This window comes from Alosa sapidissima, chromosome 14 (assembly GCF_018492685.1).
Source record: "Alosa sapidissima isolate fAloSap1 chromosome 14, fAloSap1.pri, whole genome shotgun sequence".
NCBI lineage: Eukaryota > Metazoa > Chordata > Actinopteri > Clupeiformes > Clupeidae > Alosa > Alosa sapidissima.
In genome coordinates this window covers 25,940,666-25,949,878 of record NC_055970.1, presented here as the reverse complement: position 1 = coordinate 25,949,878, position 9,213 = coordinate 25,940,666, and the positions used below count along the sequence as shown (strand labels likewise).

Genomic DNA, 9,213 nt, shown 5'->3' with positions numbered 1-9,213 from the left:
CTAAACAAACATGCATTTCTAAAGGAATGCTGGTGGCACACAAAATAACATTGAGCTAATGGTAACTCGGGGATTAAACAAAAATGGAAAACAAGTTTTAAAAGTTGACATTTTGTAAAGCACTACACTAAAGTCTGATACATATTCATTACAACTTATCTGCATTGATTTTGAAGGTTTAAATTGGAAACACTCTAGGAAGAGATTGAACAGGTCTATAGCAACATTGCAACACTGTTGAAACTAAATTATTATAATTTGATGTCATCAAAATTGTATCATATTGTCCTGCTTATCGGCATGAAACTAAAGATGTGAGAAAAGAGTAGGCTACTAAAGTTTACCCAGGGATAAAAATAACTGCTCTAGCTTTAAAATGCACTTTTCAAGCATTCTGAGATGTGAAGGACCACAGAATTGCCTACTTTTTCGATCTAAATGCCATATTTCTTGCATACTACAAAACATATTTAACATATTGACATATGCATGTATACCTTGCAAGGAAGCAATATTAAGATAAATCTTATAAATTCTTTATTTGTCAACATCTCTGGAATCATCCATAGACGTCACTTCTGAATATGTGTTTATTTAGTCAGGAAGGATGGTTAAATTGGATCTCAAAGACTTATCATTTGTCAAGTAACTTCACGCTTAAATAGCAGACTCTCCCATCAGTCTCCAATAAACAGAAGCTGTTGCTAGGCAACGCCTCTATGGAGGACATGGTTTCCCAGAGTGCCGCACCATGACGCCACAGCATGGAGGCCCCCAAGGAGTTGAAACTCTGATGTCAACACCACAGAGGTTATGTCATTTGCAGATGAACAGGACCATTACACACAGACACACGCACACACACACACGCAGGACATATCAGCAAAGCTGTATGCGACACAGAGAATTGGTATTTATTTGTGAGAAATAAAAACAAAGATGCATAACTAAGGCAAAAGAGGTCTAAAGAAGTGTGTGTGTGTGTGTGTGTGTGTGTGTGTGTGTGTGTGTGTGTGTGTGCACGTGCACATTTGCTAGGGAAGTTGTCAAGGGAAGGCAGGTTGGGTTGTTTTTCCTCTGACCCATTGATCCAGCCATGTCACCTGAGGACAAGTGAAGCCCTCACTCTCTTGCGCTTTGTTCCCTTCTCTCTGTCTCACTTCCCTCTTACTTTCTCTCTTACTCTCCCTTTCTTCCCTCGCTCTATCTATCTCTCTCTCTCTCTCTTTCCCTCACTCTACCTTTCTTCACTCTCCCTTTCTTGGTTCCTTCTTACTTTTCATCTCTCTTGGAAAGGTGCCTTTTTTTCTGATTGACAGATGTTTAAAACCAGTGACTAGCTTTTGGATCCTGCCTTTTTCTGATAGAGGAACAAAGACCATGTTTTAACGGGCGACGTGGAGTCGAGGAGAGTGGCCTTCAGCTACAGTATGCAGATGTGGTGTTTTAGCAGAAGGGCAGCAGTGAAATCCACAGGGACTTTGTTGTTGTTTATTTGTTTGTGTTTGTCTCTCCCCAGAGAGACATCGATTGATTGATTGAATCGATTGATCAGGGCCGGCTCTTAGTGTGACTGGTGTTGTGTACATGGATGGGGGAGATGCACTGCAGATTGTCTGTGTTATAATGTCCTTACACGCAAAACAGAAGTGAACTACTTTATTTCAATATTACTCCCACTATTGTGTAGGTCATTGGTTCTCAAATGTTTCACAGTGAGTATTGTGAAACAATTGACTTTCCAGTACCACCATTATGACCAGCATTAAAATACAGTAGGCTACAGTGAAGGTGAACTGAAGGTGCTAAAGCCGCCACTAGGAATTGTTGCTCTTGCTGCTTAATATATTCACCACACTTCTCTTTTTAATACTTCCTGTTTGGAGCCTTGATTGTAATGTTTTTGATCAGTCATGCTTCCTTCGCCATCACAGCTAAGCTTGTCAATCACTGGCTAATGCTCCAAACTGGCCTAGTATGCCTATTGACTCCTGTTGGCTGATATGAAAACTGATATACAGTATATCAGTTTAAATTGATCAGTTTATCAGTTTAAATTCAACTTCAGTGATCGTGTGGTTAAGGATTTTTTTTGTATATTTTGATATAATTTGAAGTGATTGTTTCGTCTTAATAAAAAACATCTCGCAGACTGAGAGTACCACTAGAGCAGGGGTGTCACTCATTTTAGGCAGTGGGCTGGATTTGTTGGAATGAGACCTCGTTGGGGCCGCCATGGTCATTATCATTTTTCTGCATAGGTATCAGTATTGTTTGATGATATACTCCTTTACTATACCCACTTACAAGGATACAAGGAAGTTTATTGTCACATGCATATAGTTACTGGAAGTAAGAAATGCAGTGAAATTATGTCTGGTGTAATTTCACTTATGAGCAAACAAGTACCAATCATGTACTGCTGTCATATACTCACTGTAAGTAATTGCTGTAAATTTACAGCCAATTTTCAACACTAAAATACTGTTTTCGTGTTAAACAGTTTAGTACTGTAGTTAGCAATGCATTGTGGGCTGCTTAACTTGGAGCAACAGGACAGAGGCCCTAAACAGTATGCTGATGTTTTAAATTACAGGACACTACAGTATTTTTTGGAAACTGAGTGGTGTTGCTGGGGAATCTGGAATAGGCCTACGGTCAGAAGTTTGATACATTAGTCTTTTACTGCTTGGTCAATTTTCTTTAAAAAAATAAAATACAGAAATTATTTGCCATCAACTCCTGGAGGGACTTCATGAACCATAATTTGGATAGGAGATTTTCCAGAAGAGGAGTCACAATTTGGATGACGTGCTACACATCATCGAATGTTCTTCATCTACATACATCGGGTCTGACATCTACAAATTAACTGAGGATACAAAGTAACTATAGGATTATTGGAACATCGGCTAACCGAGATGGTTTTTGTGAGTTTTATTTTGTTTGTGTCAACTTTTAATGAAGTGTGTTTTACAGTTAGCCTAGGCTAACAAGGAAATTAGGCTAGTTCGGTTAAAGAGAGACACTTGAATCATCAAGGCTTAGGGTTTCACTTTTCTGTTTAAACGGAAAATCGGTGTGCAAATATTGCCTTTCTGGACTCTTTGAGAATGCATTTTGTTTATTTATCTGTCGCTGCACGTCTTACACAGCCTAGGCTACTTGGCTACTTCTCCCAACTGTTTTAGAGTATAGGCTTTGTCAAACCGTTTTGCATTATCTGTGGCTTCCCCCCCCCCCCCATTGTATTTTATATATTGCACACTGTGTTTTAAAGAGTGACTCCATCAGTCTTAAGTGCCCAGACACCTAATGTGTTTACTGATTTGGGGAGTACTACTACATATGTGAAAAAAGTAGTATAAATTATTTTGTGGCTCAGAGGAAGCTGCATCTAAGCTGATACATTACCTCCATGTTGTCACACAGTTGCTAAATTGCATTATGGGTAAAGTGGGTGCAAGGTTTTAAAAAGTATTTTACTTGTCTTCTTTGCCCTACTATGACACTGTTGAACATATGATGATGATCAAATCAATACAGCAGAAACGTATCAGATTATGTGCAGTTTCCTCTGGAGCCACAAAAGGGTTCTTACTACGTTTTAGACATTTGCAGTAGAACTCCCCAAGACCTGTACAAATGGTTACCCTTTAACTTTTCAATGGCAAATCTATTTAGCAGTTTGACTGTAGGTACTTCTGAAGCCTACCCTATTTGGCTCTAGGTTACTCTCACCTACCTGTAGTAGTGTGTTTATATTTTTTCTTCTTTAAAATCTTATTATGGTAGGCATAATGTATTTGTTTCCTACAGATGTCTGCCACTGCAGCTGACGTTGAGACAACTCTCCTGCAAGTCCTCGCCTGATACTGCCTGGTATACATACATTTCATTTAGATTCATTGATAGGCACATTATATATCGTATCGGCCATTCATCTCGAGTTTACAAATGTTTCCACAAGGTCACATGCAATGCTTAGGTAACATGCCATGACTTGAAGTTTCAGGTGCAACAGGGCAAGTCACAATTAGAGGTTGGATGATCACCTTTGAGGGCCGTGTAATCTCTGAGGGCATCCCACCAACATTTGCATCGGGACTTACTGCTGTGTTTGCAATCTACTACATATTCAACCTTCAGTATCAAGATGAGGCAGTCTGCACTCTGGAATTCATTTAGAGGTAAACCCCTTTCATTCCTTGTCATTATTATATGGATATATACAATTAAATTAATGTGTTTGTATTTTTTGCATAAAATGGTATTATTACTGTAAACTTCAAGCCACAATTTCAACACACACACACACACACACACACACATACACACACACACACACACACACACAGACTGGGTATTTTGTTGGACTATAGGCTTTAATCTAATTCCTTTTGATGAACAATTCATTGCATTTAATTGAATATACACGAAACAGTATGTTGTTGCAACCCCACTCCGATCTTAGACTATTTTCATTTCAGGCGCTTCATTGGTATAAATCCAGAGAGCGGGACAAAGGCCAAAATGGGCAAGGTTGTCTCCAAGAAGAAAGGTGTTATCATCCAGAAGAAGTCTTCTGCAGTCAATACACACGTCGCCATGTTTCTGAAGAATCTCATTGACTTGAATGGAACTTGATATAGACCGGTGAGCTCTTTAATCTCGCTCTCTTTGTTTTGACAATCTGACATTGACACATTAAGCCACAAGAGAACTGCTATTAACTTTATAAGCATTAGCTTGGAGTGTATACTGTACATTCCTGATTGTATAGTTTATTTATTATTCTGATTATAATTTCTTGCTGTTGTTTGACAGTGGCAACACTGGAATAATGCTGCAGGGAGGAACAGCGGCAACCAAAGTGATGGTCATCTCTACTGGATCCACAACAACTAAGATATAAAAATACAAACCTACCTCACAGGACTATTTTAAGATGTAAAAACACATTTCCATTCCATATTTCAATTTTTTTCATTTTTTGAAAGTAGCAATATTCATGTTGACATTGCTCTTTGAAATAAAGGTATTTGATTTTGATTCTCTCTTAAGTTTTTATTGCTTTAACAGTGTGAATACAGAAATATACTGTATTTCTGATTTACAGACTACTACTGTAAAGCCAATTTACGGTATGGATACCGTCAAATTACGGTATATCGCTGGCGTCTTTGCTGCCAGCTCTTTACTGTAATTTATAGAAAAACAGAAATATACTGTTTTTATGGTTTACAGGCTACTACCGTAAAATCATTTTACATATAAATACCGTAAAAATAATGGTATACTGCTGGCGTCTCTGCTGCCAGCTCTTTACTGTTATTTTACAGGATTTTTTTTTACAGTGCTGCTCTGTCTCGCTTGAAATAACCTACCTTGAATCTAATCTAATCTATTCTAATCTAATTTAACAACATTTTGTAAATGTTTTGGAACATTTGTAGTGCTAGGTTTAATCATTTCATAGAGATATTGCTCATTATACAACCCTAAATCAGAAAAAGTTGGGACATTGTGTAAAATGCAAATAAAAACAGAATGTCATAATGTACAAGTCTCGTAAACCCATATTTAGCTGCAAAAAGGACATAGACAACATATCAAATGTTGAAAATGAAACTTTTGACTATTTCATGGAAAATATATGGTATGTTCATTTTGAATTTGATGCCAGCAACATAAAAAAAAAGCTGGGACAGGGGCATGTTTACCACTGTGCTGCTTCACCTCTTAATTTACTTAATTCACTGCGTTTCAATGTCTTTGTATGTACTCTACACAATGACAATAAAGTTGAATCTAATCTAATCTAATCTAATCTAATTCAACAACATTCTGTAAATGTTTAGGAACTGAGGAGACCAGTTGCTAGAGTGTTGAGAATGAAATGTTGTCCCAGTCCTGCCCGATCTAGGATTTCAGTTGCTCAACAGGGTATTCTTAATCATGTTTTTCATTCCATGATGCACCTAATTTGACAGGTCTGGACTGCAGACAGACCATTTTAGCACCTGGACTCTTCCGCTATGGAGAAATACTGTTTAAATGATGTGCAGAATTCATTTTGCCATTGTTCCCCTGAAATATTCAAGGTGTTCCCCGAAAAAAAGACGTTGCCTGGATGGCAGTATATGTTGCTCAAAACCTGTATACATCATTCAGAATTGATTGTGACTTATCAGATGTGCAACATGCCATGCTGTAGGCACTAATCACCTTCATCAGATGCTGGGTTTTGAACTGAGCACTATAACAAGTTGTATAAGTTGGATAGGCCCTCTCCTCTTTGGCCAGAGGAGTCCATGATTTCCAAAAAGAATGGCAAATATTAATTGATTGACCTTTTTCCACTTTACCTCAGTCCACTTTACCTAGATTGGGACCCTGGGCAGGGACCTGCGTATTTCTCAGGATTTCTTCAATCTGTATAGTCTCGCTTCATAGTTGTTTGTTTGTTGAAATTCTCAGTTGAGAAGGGTCAGCCAGCTTCATGTTCTGTATAAGTGACAGATTGAGTCATGCATTTTTATCTCTCGTTTTATGTGGAATGGACAGGACACTTTTGCAATGCAATGTTTTTCCAAAGATATTCCTTATCTGAGTACATATAGTTAAGAACAAATTTATTCATACCCCTGGCAAATATTGATGTAATGTTGATTTTCTCTTGACCAATATGTTTGTTCTGGCTGAAAATCACACTGCCACATGCCAAAAGATAATGTGGTAGAAACGTGGTAAAAAAAAAATCTTTTTTATCTTTTTAAACATTTTTTTGAAAACTGGCATGTCCAAAATTATTCATACCCTTTTTAAATAATCAATGGAAACATCTATATTTGCCATCAAAGCTCTTGAAATTGTTCTTATAATACTTACCAAGCCTCTCCATGTCTCCACAATGATTGTAGACCGCAGCTTTTTAGCAGCGATCTGGGTTTTGAGGCAGGAACGATTATTTGCCATCACTTTGGCCTTGTAGTCCAGTCATTTTAAGCCAAAATAGGGGTCAAGGTTGAACAAATTGCAACACAAGCAAACTTAACTGATTTTGAATCCTCAGTATGTCCTGATTAAGGGAAAAAAAGCCCCGAAGAATCCCGATAGGGGAAAGTTTCGAAAAAGACCCAAATATACCCTATTCATGCGCCTATACAGTATTTTTCTCACGTGAATAGGGGAAAAAAATTAACCTTCACATATCACCATGAAAATTACTGAGTTGATTACTTACATCAAGACAAACAAAAAATGTATTATAAGTTTTTTGAAATTAACATTACACATGTTAACATGGGCAAACAGGGCATAATGTAATTACGTATAGTTAATTTGTATACATACCACAACGGAGCTAATAGTCCAGGCAAAGGTCTGACCCAAAACTAATTGCAACATAATTTATTTTCACATTTTAATATTTCAATTGGTGATCTTTACACCATAGTAAAAGACCATGAAAATCCAGTTGGTGGAAATATGTTAAAATGAGGGTTGTTTTATGCATTATTCTTCAGCAAATACTGACAAAACTGTAATTAGAATGTTGTAGAATACACATTCTAAAGAATATCTGACCCCATCTAACATTACATGGAATTTTAGAATCTTGCATTGTTGAGGAACATTTTTTTTATTTTCAGAGTGAATTCCTTTGGCTTATTTCATACTGGTTTGTTGCAAAATTGGTGTCTATTTTTACATTGTGGCCCTTTGAATCAATGGAAATGGTTGTTGAATCTTTAAATAGAGCGTGGGTGGGTTTTTGCATGTAAGTGTTCCACAATGTGTAATCTGTACAAACACATAGTTAGGCATTATTCAGCCTAGGAAAGTGGTTTTGGTGTTTACGTAATCTGATTTAGAGGTCACTGAAACATACAGTATATCACACTAAAGTATCAGTCCATCATTTTGCAAGTCTTATAGTAATTGACCTCTTGCCCAGGGGTTGACTGATATACTGTCTGTCCAATCAGAGGGGCCTGTATGATGCACCTTTACTTTGCACAATTTTTGTCTAAAACAATAATCGGACAGCACAGTATGTTTATGTTAGTGAATGCAGGAAAATTGTGAAGGCAAAGTTGAAGATGGACATGATAATGTCCTAATTCAACAGAAGGGTGCAGATGGGATAACTGCAGTTAGCCTCCAAGTGTGACTATTGTTGTGACATCTGGTAAAAATGCTATACTAATAAATATAGTTTAAGATGAATAATTAACAGTGCATGCCTATGCATGGATCATGGTTTTACCAAAGTCATAGAACAGTCAAAACTATACATATTCTAAAAGTATATGCACTGTACATGAAATATAGCATCAATCAACTTATGTCCCATCTTCCTCCATACCATGCATACAGTAACACATACTCCTCTATTCTGTATAGGCGAATCAAGTGAACAGCTGATACATTTTGGCCTGCACAAATTAAACACCCTAAACTATATATTTTCTGAAAGCATATACCCTCCAGAGGAGATATAACACCATTTAAGACATTTCCCATCTTCCTCTATGCCATGCACAATACATTGCCCTCTATTCTGTAAAGGCGAATCTAGTGTAAAGTGGATACATTTTGGCCTATACTGTCCAGGGAAAACAAATTAAACACCATAGAGTATATATTTTCTATAAGCATATACACTCTAGAGGGGATATAACACCATTTAAGACATTTCCCATCTTCCTCTATGCCATGCACAATACATTGCCCTCTATTCTGTAAAGGCGAATCTAGTGTAAAGTGGATACATTTTGGCCTATACTGTCCAGGGAAAACAAATTAAACACCATTATCTATATATTTTCTATAAGCATATACCTTCTAGATGAGATATAATACCAGTTAAGACATGTATTATCTTCCTCCATGCCTTGGACAATTTGTTTGTCAAATGTTGCAATTAGTTTTGGGTCACTATACATTAGCTATACATAATTACATTATGCCCTGTTTGCCCATGTTAACAAACAATTTCAAAAAACTTATAATACATTTTTTGTTTGTCTTGATGTAAGTAATCAACTCAGTAATTTTCATGGTGATATGTGAAGGTTAATTTTTTCCCCTATTTGCGTGAGAAAAATACTGTATAGGCGCATGAATAGGGTATATTTAGGTCTTTTTCTAAACTTTCCCCTATTGGGATTCTTCGGGGCTTTTTTTCCCTTACTCAGGACATACTGA

The 9,213-nt window shown here is 37.0% G+C and overlaps 1 long non-coding RNA gene across 1 annotated transcript; it reads left to right on the top strand.

The window, feature by feature from the left end:
* The first annotated feature begins 2,833 nt into the window (after positions 1-2,833).
* On the top strand, positions 2,834-4,176 carry LOC121682059. Its single transcript, XR_006022406.1, has 3 exons — positions 2,834-2,930; positions 3,820-3,882; positions 4,010-4,176. It is a non-coding gene; the product is annotated as an uncharacterized LOC121682059 (long non-coding RNA).
* Positions 4,177-9,213: the final 5,037 nt, after the last annotated feature.